This window comes from Euprymna scolopes, chromosome 2 (assembly GCF_053919585.1).
Source record: "Euprymna scolopes isolate OS-2025 chromosome 2, ASM5391958v1, whole genome shotgun sequence".
NCBI lineage: Eukaryota > Metazoa > Mollusca > Cephalopoda > Sepiida > Sepiolidae > Euprymna > Euprymna scolopes.
In genome coordinates, this window is record NC_136483.1 from 127,653,922 (window position 1) to 127,668,329 (window position 14,408).

A 14,408-nucleotide genomic window follows, 5' to 3' on the forward strand; every position below is an offset into this window, starting at 1 on the left:
TCCAGTTTTAATTGTTGGTTTTTCGTTTTGTTCTTCAATAATGGCGTTAACGGTGCAAGGATTGTGGAACAGTTGGGTAAAAATCGTCTGTAGTAATTAATTATACCTATGAAGCGACGAACTTGTCTAACAGACGTAGGTTGTGGAAAATCCGTAATGGCGCTTACTTTCTCGGGTAATGGTGATATACCATCCTTATCAATTGAATGTCCAAGGAAGTTTACTTCTTGCTGACTGAAAATACATTTGTCCAAGTTTATTTTTAAACCGTAATGGGACAGTTTTTGAAAAACTTGTTCCAAGTGTTGTTTATGTTCGTCGAGGTTTCTACTAGCAATTAGGACATCGTCCACGTAAGCGAATACGAATGGAAGGTCCCTAAAAACTTCGTCTATTAACCTTTGGAAGGTTTGACAAGCGTTCCTAAGTCCGAATGGCATTCTGACGAATTCGTAAAGTCCAAATGGTGTGGTCAGTGCTGTTTTGTGGATATCTTCATCCGCCACCGGTATTTGGTAATACGCTTTTACTAAATCCAGTTTGGAAAATACCGTGGCATTTTGCAGTCCGATTGCAAAATCGTGAATGTGTGGGATAGGGTATCTATCCGGTACAGTTTGTGCATTTAATCTCCTGAAATCGCCGCATGGACGCCATGTTGTCGCGTCTGCTTTCTGTACCATGTGTAGAGGAGATGACCACGCACTTTTGGAAGGTTGGATAATTCCTTGTTGCAACATGCGTTGAAATTCGTCTTTTGCGATCTTGTACTTATCCGGCTTCAGACGTCTGGGGGTGGCGTAGACGGGTTGTCTATTCGTTTTAATATAATGCTTTGCATTATGTTTAATATTATCCGTGACTTTGAATGGCTGAGTAAGTTGTGGGTATTTTTGAAACAGCCGACGAATGTACGTCTCTTCAGGTAAGGCAGAACTAATCCCAGTAGACTGGTATCTTGTGGTGATACCTTTAATTACGATTTTTGTTTGGTTATCAGTCAGTGTGCGACTAGTCATGTCTACCGATAGATTAAACCGTGCTAGGAAATCTGCTCCTAATATTGGTGTCGTCACGTTGGCTATGGTAAAAATCCACGGAAATGTGCAGCGCAGGCCGAGATTGACGTCTAAATATTTTTCACCGTATGTCGGTATTTGTGTGCCATTAGCTGCTTGGAGGTGGTAAGGCCATGGAATAGCTTTTTGTTTACATAGAGGTGGTATCACGCTGATTTCAGCTCCAGTGTCTATTAAGAAATTATATCCATGATTATTATCACGAATAAAAAATAGACAACCTTTAGTGGAAAATCCAGCGACAGTCATCGTCTCTACTGGCCGGAATATTCGTTTCCCTGATTCTTGTTTTTAAAAGAACAAGGATAAGTGCAACGCCGAGCTTGTGTGCCGAATTTTTTGTGGTAAAAACAGATTTCGTTTGCTGGTTCCCGTGTGTTGCTTCGACCTCTACTAAGATTTCATTTTCGGTAGTCCGGTCGTTTATTAAATGAGTAACGATGGTTTATTTGTATTAATTCCTGCACTTGTCGAGTGAGATTTTCGACCGTCATTTTTAGTCCCGATATATCGTCATCGCACGTCTGTTTCTGCTGTGCTTGTGCTGAGTTTACTTTGCGGTGCCTCAGATTTTCATGGATTCGATCTGCCATATTGGCGAGTTTTTCAATATTTGTCTCTTCCGTTGTGGGTGCTAGGATTTGTACTGTTGTGTCTGGAAGTTTATCCAGCCACAGACTTCTCATTATATTTTCGGACATTTTGTTGTCCCCTAGCAATGTACGCATGTATCGCAAAAGTTGTGACGGAGTGCGATCTCCCAATTCTACTTGGGTGAAAAGATTGCGTAACCTTGTTTCGTTTGAAAAGCCTGTCCGTCGTAAGATGGCCTTCTTAAGTTCGTCATATGGGTTGTCTTCAGGCACATTCTCCAATAAATCCGCCACCTCTTCGACGACGTCTGCCGGGAGTTTTTCCACCAAGTAACAGTATTTGGTTCATTGAGACGTTATCCGCTTTGCGTCGAAAAGGGCCTGGATTTGGATAAACCAGGTCTTTATGTTGGTAGGATTAAATGCTGGTATATTTACCGTTAACGTTGCCAGAGGTTTTTCAACACAGGAAGGTTCCATGTTTGTTTTCTTTGCTCGATAGTGATTTCAAAGCCTTTAAACTGTCAACTGACTTTTTCCGATGACGCAGAGCTTGAAATTGTGGTCGAAAAAAAATTGTTGCTTTTTCCGCTGAGTCATGGTTGTTTAATAGTTTATAAGATTCCGTTGTGCATATGATTTCTGCGTCGGGTCACCAACTTGTGGGGGTCGCCTGGCCTTTTTTTGGGAACTGACTTCCTCCACAAATAATAAAAATAAAAATAAAATAAGAAATCTTATGTGCAACACAAACGGAGGTTTATTTTCGGAATAGAAATAACAAACAATAACAAGTTAAAACATAGTTCTCATTATTTCAGAGTTCTTTTTTTTGAGTTCATATGAAAGATGGAGAGTCTCTTTTTTTGTGTTCTCTGAATGTTCAAATATGTAACATTGACAATATTAATGTTTGTCTGTTAAAAGAGAGTATTAATGCGTGGAGCAGTGGAAATGAAATAATTGATGTTTGCACGCGTGGTAAGTCCATATGAGAAAGCGTTGAATGAGTCGGAAGAGTTTAAAGAGACGAAAGAATGCTCGAAAGGCTGAGAGACTAAAGAGATAGATTTTGTGTTTGTGCATGTTTATATTCGATTTGATCGGCTCCAAACGAGCTCTAGAAAATCAGTTTTAAAATGTGTCCTAGGAGGAATTCCATTGGACGGAAGATATCACATGGGGTGCTTTCAACTAGGTCCGCACCTTTGGTATATAAAGGTCACGCTGGAATTTGCGTGGGTGTCATTTTTCATTTTTTTAACGCGCCGAAACAATCAATTGCACTGTGCGCCTAGATTGTATTTAACGATTTTAAATTTGAATATTAAACTGTGCCAACTGGCACAGATGAGAAGGAGAGTATTTCTTCGAAACTCCGCGGATTAAGGACTATCCACTTATCTTGTGCTTCCTTTTTTAAAATTAAATATGTTTTTAACTCTTTTTCAAGATGTCTTTTAACATGTTTTATTAATCATTTGTTCATATTATAAGCTCTATTTCCTTTTCGGTTTTATTGAGCTTTTACATCTGGCTGAGTTTATTTTACTTGTAAATATTAACTCTTTAATATTTATAATATATTTTAAGTTTACCATTTTGATTACCTTGGTAAACTTATTGTAATTTTTATTATATATATATATATATATATATATATATATATATATATATATATATATATATATATATATATATATATATATTAATTATTCGATCTTTTCAGCTTTAAAAGATGTTGAAAATTGTATCAACCTACATTTATTTTTGTTTAGTTTTCGTAACATGAAATGGGGGGGGGGGGTAAAACACCCAAATAAAAAATATATATTTCATCTAATATTTTTTAACGAAACCTACTTTTATTATGTAAGTTTATTTAACAATAAATAAATATCGAAAATATCAGGAAAATAATAATTTGATTTTTGCTAGATTTTTAAAACATTGGTGTGTCAATAAAAAACGTCACTAGTAACGTTGTTTTTTTTAAAGCGTCGATAATGTAATTTTAAGAACACGGTTCCTGTATAATCTTTATTATGATAAATTTTCCTACTTTTCTAGACATAACTAAAACTACACCTCAATCCTAGCCGAAGGTCCAGAAATGACTTAAGAAGAAAATATATGAATTAAGAAATTATTTTTACTTTTAATTTTTATTATTCGTGCTTATTTCCCCTGAATCGGTTGCCCATAGCAACTGAATCGTTGTCGAGATGACAACATGGCCGTGATTCAAATATAAGGTAAATTCTCTTTTTTTAAACTTGTATTTTTTCTTGTTTCATCTTATTTATCTTTGCATTAAAGAAAACATGTAAAAGAATTATCATATGTTCCATTTTCTAAGTAATTGTTTTTATTATATCGTTTATTCAGTTTTTTTTTTTTTACTTTTTACAACGACAAAGTTTCTTGCCGTTTAGTGCTTCAAATTATTGAATAGTAACCGTTGAAAAATCATCATATTTTCTTTCAAGTCTTTAAATTTTAAGTTATTTTAAAAAGTCTGCTGCCAGTGTTTTGCTTTTCTTTTATAATTATATAATTTTATAATTATATAATTTGATTAACTCCTATTTCCGTCGATAAATTATTTAAGAGTTTCAGCATAACTTGCCCGAAATTATTTTACTGATTTAAAACAAATATACATAATTAAAAATATTGGTGATTGTTGAGATAGCGGCGACAGATGGATTTATTAGATATGTCATTTTAAACAAAAGCAATATTAATACTCGGTTGTTATGTCGAAAACAGTAATATATCCAAAAATCACGAAAATTCATCGAGCAGAACTGCTATTGTGTTTTTAGTAAAAAAAAAAAAAAGTCTATCGCTATTGGCAACAAAATATTGCATGCCATTAACATATAATCTAAAATATGCGTCCCGAGTTATGTCCCTTGCATATTAACTCTTCACTGTCTACTTTATATATACAAAAAATGGAAATTTTCCCAATTTTCCGTAAAAAATTATTTTTAACTACAAATAACTTTCTACTAGATGAATTTTCATAATTTTTTGATATAGTACTATTTTCGATTTGAAAAATACTTTTTTGCTTAAAATGAAATATTTCTAAAAATCGATCTGTCACTTCTATCACAGCAAGCACCAAATATTAAATTGTGAAATGTTAAAATAGTCCCCCATAAATGGAGGCATGAAGTCAGTAGTTTAATGTTCAAATTATGGTGACAGCAGTTTATATGCCCGCTATTGTCCACCACCAATCACAATGAAGGATTCATCTCATGTGTCTCCAAAAATTGCAACCATTTGAAATTAAAGAAAATTCGTTTGCTTTGTATATTCCTTTTTTACTGCCTCCCACGAGGGCTGGATGTAACACAGGGTTGGTTTATCTCAAAAGGGGCATTCTGAATATGACAAAATAAAATTTGTCACAGTTGAGAAAGATTTCTTTTTCTCTAACAAAACAATTTACACTTTACAACAAGGTATTTTAAGAAAGCTGACTAGGAAGCCATCAGGGATCTTACCAGAGATGCCCTATGGGGAAATATCTTTTCTCTTCCTACAGAACAGTCCACAAATGAGATCACTGAATGGTTCAAAGTTGCAATTGAAGCTCATGTTCCCACGTGGAAGTTCTGTAGCAAACCCCACTCTCCCCCAATGGGTTACTTCTACTTATGCAGCTGCCATTGCTCAAAGGCAGCATACATACCACAGATTTATCCGACATAATAAGTCTAGTACAAAGAGATAAAAGTTTATTGAAGCTAAAAGTAATTGTAAGAAAGAAATAGCGACAGCTAAGAGAGAACACACTGAAACCACCAGAAAACGCATCAAAGCACAGAAATTAGGAACTCGTGATTTCTGGAAAATCTACGATACAGTAAATAATGGGCAATCAACAATTCCCCCACTATTCAATGATCATGAGGTTGTTGTATGGCAACTAAGAAAGCTAACATGCTTGCCCATCAGTTTGCCTCAAACTCTACATTAAACCCAACAAACCACTCCCTCCCTGATTTTCCTTTGCAGACTGACACTACACTAGATGATTTGAAAATCACTCCTTCTCAGGTGCATAATATCATAAAAACCTAGACACCTCAAAAGCATGTGGACCCAATCTCATCCCGGCTGTACTATTAAAAAAATGCTCCACTGAGGTTGTTCCAGTCCTCTCCAAACTTTACAATAAATGAATCTTGCTTTCCTGTCTGCTGGAAAACTGCTTCTGTGGTACCAGTTTACAAGAATTCTGGCAAAAGAACTGACCCATTAAATTATCGCCCCATTAGCCTCCTCCCTCTTTTCACCAAAATATTTGAGTCCATAATTAATCAAGCTCTAGTCCATCACCTTACAGTTGCTAAACTTCTGACTGACCAACAATATGGATTTAGGCAAGCCCGTACTACAGCAGATATCCTTACTGTAATCTATTAACATATATACCATACACTGGACAAAGCAGGGAGGGTAGAACAGTAGTCCTAGATATGTCTAAGGCTTTTGACAGGGTACGGCATGATGGTCTTCTCAGGAAAATCAGATCATACAGTATCACTGGATGAATACTTTACATAATTAAATCCTTCTTGAATAAGAGAAGAATCCAAGTTGTCCTCGATAGTCGTACAGCTAAAAAATATAATATAAATGCGAGTGTACCTCAGGGATCGGTCCTTGTAACTTTATTATTCCTATAATTAATAATTCTATGATAAAATTGGCTCTTAAATTGGTATATTTACTGATGACACCACACACTATAACAGACACGAGGGGAAAACAAATGAACACATATCTAAGGCAATGGCAGAAACCCTAGAGGAAGATCTCCAATCTGTAGTGGAATGGGGACAAAAATGGATGGTCACATTTAATACTGCCAAGAATAAGCTTGTTTCTTTTAATAATTACAAGAAATTAGCTATGGCTAAAGATACATTACTTGAAAGTACTTCTTTCGAACTCCTCAGCTTAATGTTCACAGGGAACATGAGTTGGAACAGATACATCAAGAGCATTGCCAAGGCTGCTGCAAAGAAAGTGAGCTCTCTCTACCATGCTAGAAAGTTACTTACGCCTGAAAGTATCCTGTACCTCTACAAGACCACCATTCGCCTATGTATGGAGTATTGTTGTCACATTTGGGCTGGTGCACCTGCTACTAATCTCCTGGATAGGATTCAAAAGTCGCCAACCTGATAGGTCTTGAACTGTCATCTAAGCTTGAACCTCTGTCTCATCAACGAAATATTATATCCCTCTGGCTGTTTTACAAGTATTTTAATGGTGGATGCTCCGATGAACTACTAGTCTTTGTACCCACTCAACGTAAATACCCCCAACAAACCTGACAAGCAACAAAGTCCCATTCCTACTCAGTAGAGATCCCTATATGTAAGAAAACCCTCTACTCTAATAGCTTCTACCCCAGAACTGGTAGACTTTGGAATTCCCTTCCGGTTTCCTGCTTTCCCAACTGTATTGACATGCATAAGTTCAAGTGCAATGTGAACAGATATCTTTTTGCTCAACTCCCTACATAGTATCCCTGCAACTCATGTCGTTGGTAGTAGCCCCCTACATCCAAGTGGCACTGTGCCTTGTTTGGGGTGAAAATGTAATGAAAAAAAAAAAGTTCGAATGTGAGGCAGCTTGCTTATATTATTGTAAATATATAGGACTATTAAATGGGGAGGTTCTGACATTCTTGATCCATGCATACTGACAATACTATATTAAATTCAGAACATTCATATTTACAATCACTACAATACCACATTCACTCTATAAGCTGCTATTCTTACAATGTCTTCGCAGCATTTTAGAAACATTTATTCATTTATTTCTAATTTCATTAATAGATGTGGACAGAGATGATTTGAAAAAATCTCTAAAGGTTTAAAACATTTAAAAACGATAAGGTTTGTAAGCTTTGCTTTCTTAAATTTATTAATACAAGTTTTCTAGTGAAAAGATAGAAACAAGCAAGTCGATCTCTAATGTGAATGGAGTTCTTGAGCAACACTAAAATATATTAGAAGCATTGAGTTGTTTATTATTATTTGCCTAAAACTTCTAAGTGTGGCCTCAGATTAAAAAACCAGGAATGATGATGGACAGGCCATATAAAGTAATTGTCTGTATTTCTGAGATGAGGTGTTTTCATTTATTGAGATTGTCGGACTGACTTCCTCATCTTGGTTGTTATAGTCACAACGTTTTGGACGTTTTGCCCTCCGGCCTTCATAAGGTGTTTTGTTTCAAACTGGGAAACCGTTTGTTAGGTTATAGCCAACCATGTCTGGATGGAGAGGGGGGACCATCGCCCCCTATGGGATGAAGTAAAAATAATAAACAGAGAGACCCACTGGAAAGTGAGAAAACTTCAAGAAACAGCTCACATGCTCGGACATAACAACCTACTGAGCAAACCAAGCGTAGAGCTGAATGCAATTTGAACACCTCTAATAGAGAGAATAACAACATAGGTTTAACATTAACAAAAACCAACTAAGAATTGTCCTAGTGACATATGGCCGAGTGGTCCTAGACATTGTATCAAAGTTTACAGTTACCCAAAGGTGCTGAGTTCAATCCTGAAAGTAACATTCAAAACAGAGAATCAGCAAGTATGTCCCAGAGCCTAGTTGGAGTCCGAACACAGTACCCCTGTAATAATAATAAAGGGTTGGGTTCAAGACTCCTAACAAACGGTTCCCCAGTTCGATACAAAACACCTGATGAAGGCCAGAGGGCAAAACAGGCAAAACGGGCAAAACGTTATGACTATAACAACCAAGGTGAGGAAGTCAGTCTGACAATCTCAATAAATAAAAGGCCATATAAAGTTTTCTTAACCATCCATGCTTATTATTTGCATGCTCATTTAAAGAACTAGATGACATCATAAGAGTGAGTGGTAGCTGCCAAAAACAATGTGATGTAATAAAGGATGATTTACTAAAAAAGCTACATGTGTTGATATTTCTTTGTGTAAATCAAAATCTATTCTTGTTCTCAAGAATTCTACTGTGCATGTGTATATAGGGGACTACTATTGTTGCTGCTGCTTCCAATATGTTTTGTGTATCAATCTGCCTAATTCACGTTTCTTAATCCAGAATAAATTTTGACTATTTCATATATGCTTAGATATTTTCAATTATTTGACCTAATTTTGCTTTTCATATCAATTCCAAACATCCAACAATGAATGATTTTAACAAACTATAGTGGATCAGATGTAATTAATTTTATTTCAGTGGAGAAAAATAAATACTTCAAATTATAGGAGATAAACGTTTTATCATATTTTCGTTTTCAAAAATTGTCATATATCAATTGATTCAAATATAGAAGTGAAGGGCAGAACATGGACCTATATAAGTCACATGACTGAGATCTATTTCTTTTATATTTACATGCAATCTCTGTTAATTGTTAATGGTTAATTGTAGGTTGGTTGGCTAAAACAGGTATGTTAAAATTTGCGTAGTGTAGCAGAATTAGCAGTAACCAAAATGAGAAATAGAGAGCTTACCTCGGATACGTCTGTTTTGGGCTGAGCAAAAGAGAGAGTTCCAAGATGGCGTCCATGGGCTTTTATTAGCGTTTACCCAATGTAATTATCGTTGAATCACGTCTGCTCTTGCGTGATTATGCAAATATGTCGTTCCCGGCCGCTATAAAGGCAGAACACTGGAAAGGAGAGGGAGCGTTCTGCAGATTGTGTGTAGGTGATTCTGGCGAGTAGATTGTGCTTGTTACGACCCACGTGTCTGTGAGAAGCGAGTTTTTGTTCCGTCTGTTTTTAGTTGTATTTTTTTTGTTTGTTTTGCCTACTACATTTTTGTTTCAAGCTATTTCGGCCCGACTATGGCAAAGGTGCGGATAAGCAGCGATATTATCAAGCCGTTCTCTGGTGAGGGAAACGTTGTAGCGTGGCTGAAAAAAGTGAGACTTGTCGCACAACTTCAGCAGGTGGATGATGTAGCGAGTCTGCTACCTTTATATCTGGAAGGTGATGAACTGGCCCTCTATATGGAAATGGAGGAGGACGATTAAAGAGAAATAGACCAGATTGAGGCCCGATTAAAGGAGGCATTTACCGACAACGCGTTTGCAGCATACAGAAAAATAACTATGGTTAGATGGGCTGGCAAACGTGTGGATGTTTACGCCAACAAAATCAGGCAGTTGGTTGGATTGGCCGGATTTACAGGAGATGGCTTAGAGAGACTCACAAAATTGATTTTCGTCACTGGGTTCCCTGACGCTATCTCAATTGCTCTTCAACAGGTGCCGAACATCAAAGTCCTGACCATGGTGGAACTAATGTCGAGAGCAAGAATTTTGACGACAACTGGGGAACACAATCAGGACGTGGTTGCAGCCACACGCTCACCCAACAACCACAGGGCCCAGAATATTCCTGTTAGTTTGACCTGTTTCAAGTGCAATACAAAAGGCCACTTTGCAAAGGACTGTTGAAAACGTGGAACAAGGTGTTACCGTTGCGGTGAGAGTGGACATTGGGCTCGGAATTGCTCGGGAAATGAGCACGGGGAGGACGCAAAAGCGCCAGTCTCCTTCCCCACCAAGATGCAAGCACGACGCTCCCGGTGATAAGCATCCATGTTGACAAGACGCGATTTTTGGCGCTTATTGGTACAGGATGCTCTAGGATTATTTTACATGCAGACCGGTGTCGGTCTTGGAGAAAAACAAACATAGATGTCAAAACGATTGGTGGAATGTCCCATGCGTGCTGTGGTGTTGGAGCGGTCTCTGTGTCCACTGACGAAGGTGTGTCTGCCAGAATCGATGTGTTGGTGGTGCGTGGCAAACCGTTGGGGTTTGACTTACTTCTAGGGATCGACGCCATAAAATCTCTGGGCGGTGTCGTTGTTAACCCTACAGGATCAGTGCGGCTGGGCGACAGGAAAAATATTAAACGCGCAGCCATTTCTATTAATGAACCAGATTTCACCGCCACCTTTGATCATCAAAACCGAACATGGACTGCATCGTGGAAGTGGTCTGAGGACCCCCCCCCCTGAAAGACTAAACAATCGAGTGTCAGAATACCCAGTGCCGGCAGAAATCCGTGAAGAATACACGCAGGAGCTCCGCATCTGGATAAATAATGGTTGGCTCGTGCCGTACCCAGAGGATAAATTGGGACCTCCCAAAGGCCTAATTCCCCTGATGGCTGTGATGCAGCAGAACAAAGCCAAAGTGCGCCCGGTAATGGACTACCAGGAGCTAAATCATTACGTAGACGCGTTTACGGCCAACGCAGATGTTTGTGCGGCTAAGCTGCGTGAATGGAGACAAAAAGGTGCTAACATGTCTCTACTGGACCTCAGGAGAGCATACCTACAAGTCCGGGTCCATGAGACACTGTGGCCATACCAGACTGTGGAAATCGATGGGAAAAAATATTGCCTGACCCGTCTGGGGTTCGGTTTGAATGTGGCTCCCCTGATCATGAGAGCAATTGTCAGCGAAGTATTGTCTCAGGAGGAAGTTGTAAGCCGCGCAGCATCTGCTTACATCGATGACATTTTTGTCAACGTGGTGCCCGCGACCCATGTAAGAGAACACCTAGCGCAGTTCGGGTTGGAGTGCAAAAACCCGGAGTGGTTGAAGGATGGTGTACGGGTGCTTGGATTGGCGGTCTGGATGGAACACAGTGAACTACGGTGGAAGCGAGGAAATGCAATTCCAGGGGCTCCCAGCATTGTTACGCGACGCACAATGTCTTCCCTGTATGATCGACTTGTCGGGCATTTTCCGGTGTGCAGTTGGCTTCGTGTGGCTTGTGGAATACTTAGAAGGAGAGTAAGTTCAATAACGAAGGGCTGGGATGATGAAGCAAGGGACGCCGTACTGCATCGTATGATGTTCAAAACCTTGGAATCTGTGCAGCGGAACGATCCGGTCCGGGGAAATTGGTGTGTGGATGGCAAAGAGCTGAATGTATGGGTCGATGCTAGCTCCCTAGCAATTGGTGTAGCCTTGGAGATGCGCGAAACTGTGTTGGAGGATGCATGTTGGCTGCGACCTGAAGGTGACTCGCAACATATCAACTTAGCCGAGCTGGATGCCGTATTGAAAGGTATCAATTTGGCTCTACAGTGGCAGAGCAAAGTGCTACACATAAAGACGGATTCTATCTGCGTATACCATTGGGTCTCGGACACGCTAACTGGAAAGGCGCGAGTACGCACCAAAGCAGCGAGCGAGATGCTTATTAGGAGGCGACTAAGCACTCTAAAGGAGCTTGTGAAAGAGTACGGGCTGACAGTGGACGTGACGCTGGTTCTATCAGCACGAAACATTGCTGACCGATTGACACGAGTACCACAGACATGGTTTGAGGCAATGAAAAAGAAAAACAGGCTTGACCCGGTGATAGGCACGGTTCACACAGACGAGCTGGATGAGAGTCAAATCATGGCTATTCACAAAGGTAGTGGACATCCGGGGGGTGCGACGCACTACCTATTTTGTCAGGAGAAGTTGCCCAACCACGACAAAAGCAACTGTTAAAACGGTCATATGGAAATGTGAGGAATGTCAGTCCATTGACCCAGCGCCAGTCAGGTGGGAAAAGGGAAAGCTGGAAGTTAACGAGAATTGGCAAAGAATTGGAATGGATATCACGCATTATGGCACCTTCCATTTTTTAACTCTAACAGACTATGGTCCATCGTGTTTCTCCATTTGGAGGAAATTGGCAAGGCAGGACTCGGCAAGCGTGATCCATCAGTTGGAAACAGTGTTCCTCGAGCGTGGCTCGCCACATGAAATCCTTTTAGACAATGACACGGCTTTCTGGAGCAACGCATTCCAAGCATTTGCACATAAATGGGGAGTTCACTTGCGATTCCGTTGTGCGTACGCTCCAGCCGGGAATGGCATAGCGGAGCGATGTCACCGTACAGTGAAACGAATAGCGGCTAGAATGCGCTGTTGCATACAGGAAGTTGTCTACTGGTATAACATCACTCCAAGAGACGACACATCTCCCTTCACTGCGTCTGCCAACAGGATTTAGCGATACGAAGTTCGAGTAAAGGAGATCAATCTCGCAACTATGTCCGCAGATCCCAAGGACAGCTCTTACCAGGTTGGAGATCGCATGTGGGTCAAAAGACCGCAAAATCAATGTAGGCAGGACACTGGAAAGGAGAGGGAGCGTTCTGCAGATTGTGTGTAGGTGATTCTGGCGAGTAGATTGTGCTTGTTACGACCCACGTGTCTGCGAGAAGCGAGTTTTTGTTCCGTCTGTTTTTAGTTGTATTTTTTTTGTTTGTTTTGCCTACTACATTTTTACATATATCTAACAATTACTGCAAATGTACGACTTTCACCTCTTTAAATTTCCACCCACCTCATTAGCATGAAGATAGTTCCAGTAGTGATGTCAATGTAGATAGATGTGGCACTTCCTCTTGCCTTTCATCAATAGTGACAAGAAGAAGGAATAGACTCAAAATGGACCAGCACTCAATTACGTTTTACTCTGCCAAATTAATTTGCTTTACATTCTTGTATTCCTATGTTTCTGTTCTGTGAAATAAACCTGATTTTAACTAGCACTCCTTCATCACAAGTATTGTATTTTTGTGTCATAAGCTCAAAGGATATTTTACCCATTCTTGAAAAGGTTAAAGTTCTGCTTAATTTACGTCCAGAAATTTCTCTTGGTCAGCTACAACATTTTATCAGATGGTTCACCCGGCACTATGCAAATATACTTAATCTCCTAACCTATTGAAGAATAAAAAGAAGAAAGACAAACCTTTGTTTTTCTTTCTTTTTTTTTAGTGCTCATTAATGTGTCCTGTGGATAGCAAGAGAAGTGTAGGTAATCTATGTAGAAAAATCTGACTGTATTTATGCGAGGTTTTACCTGTGAATGTCTGTGGCATTATATGAGGTTAGCAATATGTAAATGTCTGATTCTGTGTGATTAATAATTGGTAAATGCTGGTCATTTTAATGTTAGTTCCTGTGGAGGGTGATGCCATGTTTGTCAACTTATGGAAGTGTTTGTTAATGTAAGAATTCGTTTCATTCTGGAATATGAGAATGTCTGGTGTTAGCCAATCATAAAGGTGAAAAAATTGTCTGGGAGAATTTATTAATTTTAATGCGGAAATAGGAAGAAATATGTTATATCTATGATAGTGATCTTCCAGTTATGCAGGGTGTAATCTCATTGTGGTAAAAAAATGCAGAATCATAGAATGGTAGCAGTGGTAGGACTTAATATATAGAGAGAAAAGTAGGGACTCCCTTCCTCTTATAATGTTGCGATTGTGATGGTTGTTCTCCATGGATGGAATGTAGCATTTTAATAACACGATTGAATGTGTATGCAATGGCATTCAAAAGTTACATAAGATGATGGGTAATAGTAAATTAATTTATAGTAAATTTGTATGTGGCTTCTGTTATTGCAAACCTACAGTAATTTGGTCCAGAGGGGAATTTCTGCAATCAAAATATTATATACAGGAGGATAAGATGTTTGCATTTTGTAGCAGCAAGAGCAGATATACTTGTGGCTTAAAATTGTTAATATGTTTGCTTTATAATATGATTGCTGATTGGTTGAGGCAGTCAATTTCCTTTCTGGCTTGCCCAATCAGATGTTATCTCTTTGGCGATGAAGTGCATAAAGGTTAAACCACAGAAACTCTCTCTTTGGCTT

General features: G+C 39.0%; 1 protein-coding gene across 4 annotated transcripts in view; it reads left to right on the forward strand.

Annotated features, from left to right (window-relative positions):
* Positions 1 to 3,814: 3,814 nt before the first annotated feature.
* The window catches only part of LOC145295994 (hydrocephalus-inducing protein-like), an 865,028-nt gene continuing 854,434 nt past the window's right edge, over positions 3,815 to 14,408 (forward strand). For all 4 annotated transcript variants that reach the window (XM_080141978.1, XM_080141990.1, XM_080142009.1 and 1 more), the window contains exon 1: positions 3,815 to 3,927. The gene's annotated coding sequence lies outside the window, so the exon portion shown is untranslated. The remainder of the gene's footprint in view (positions 3,928 to 14,408) is intronic.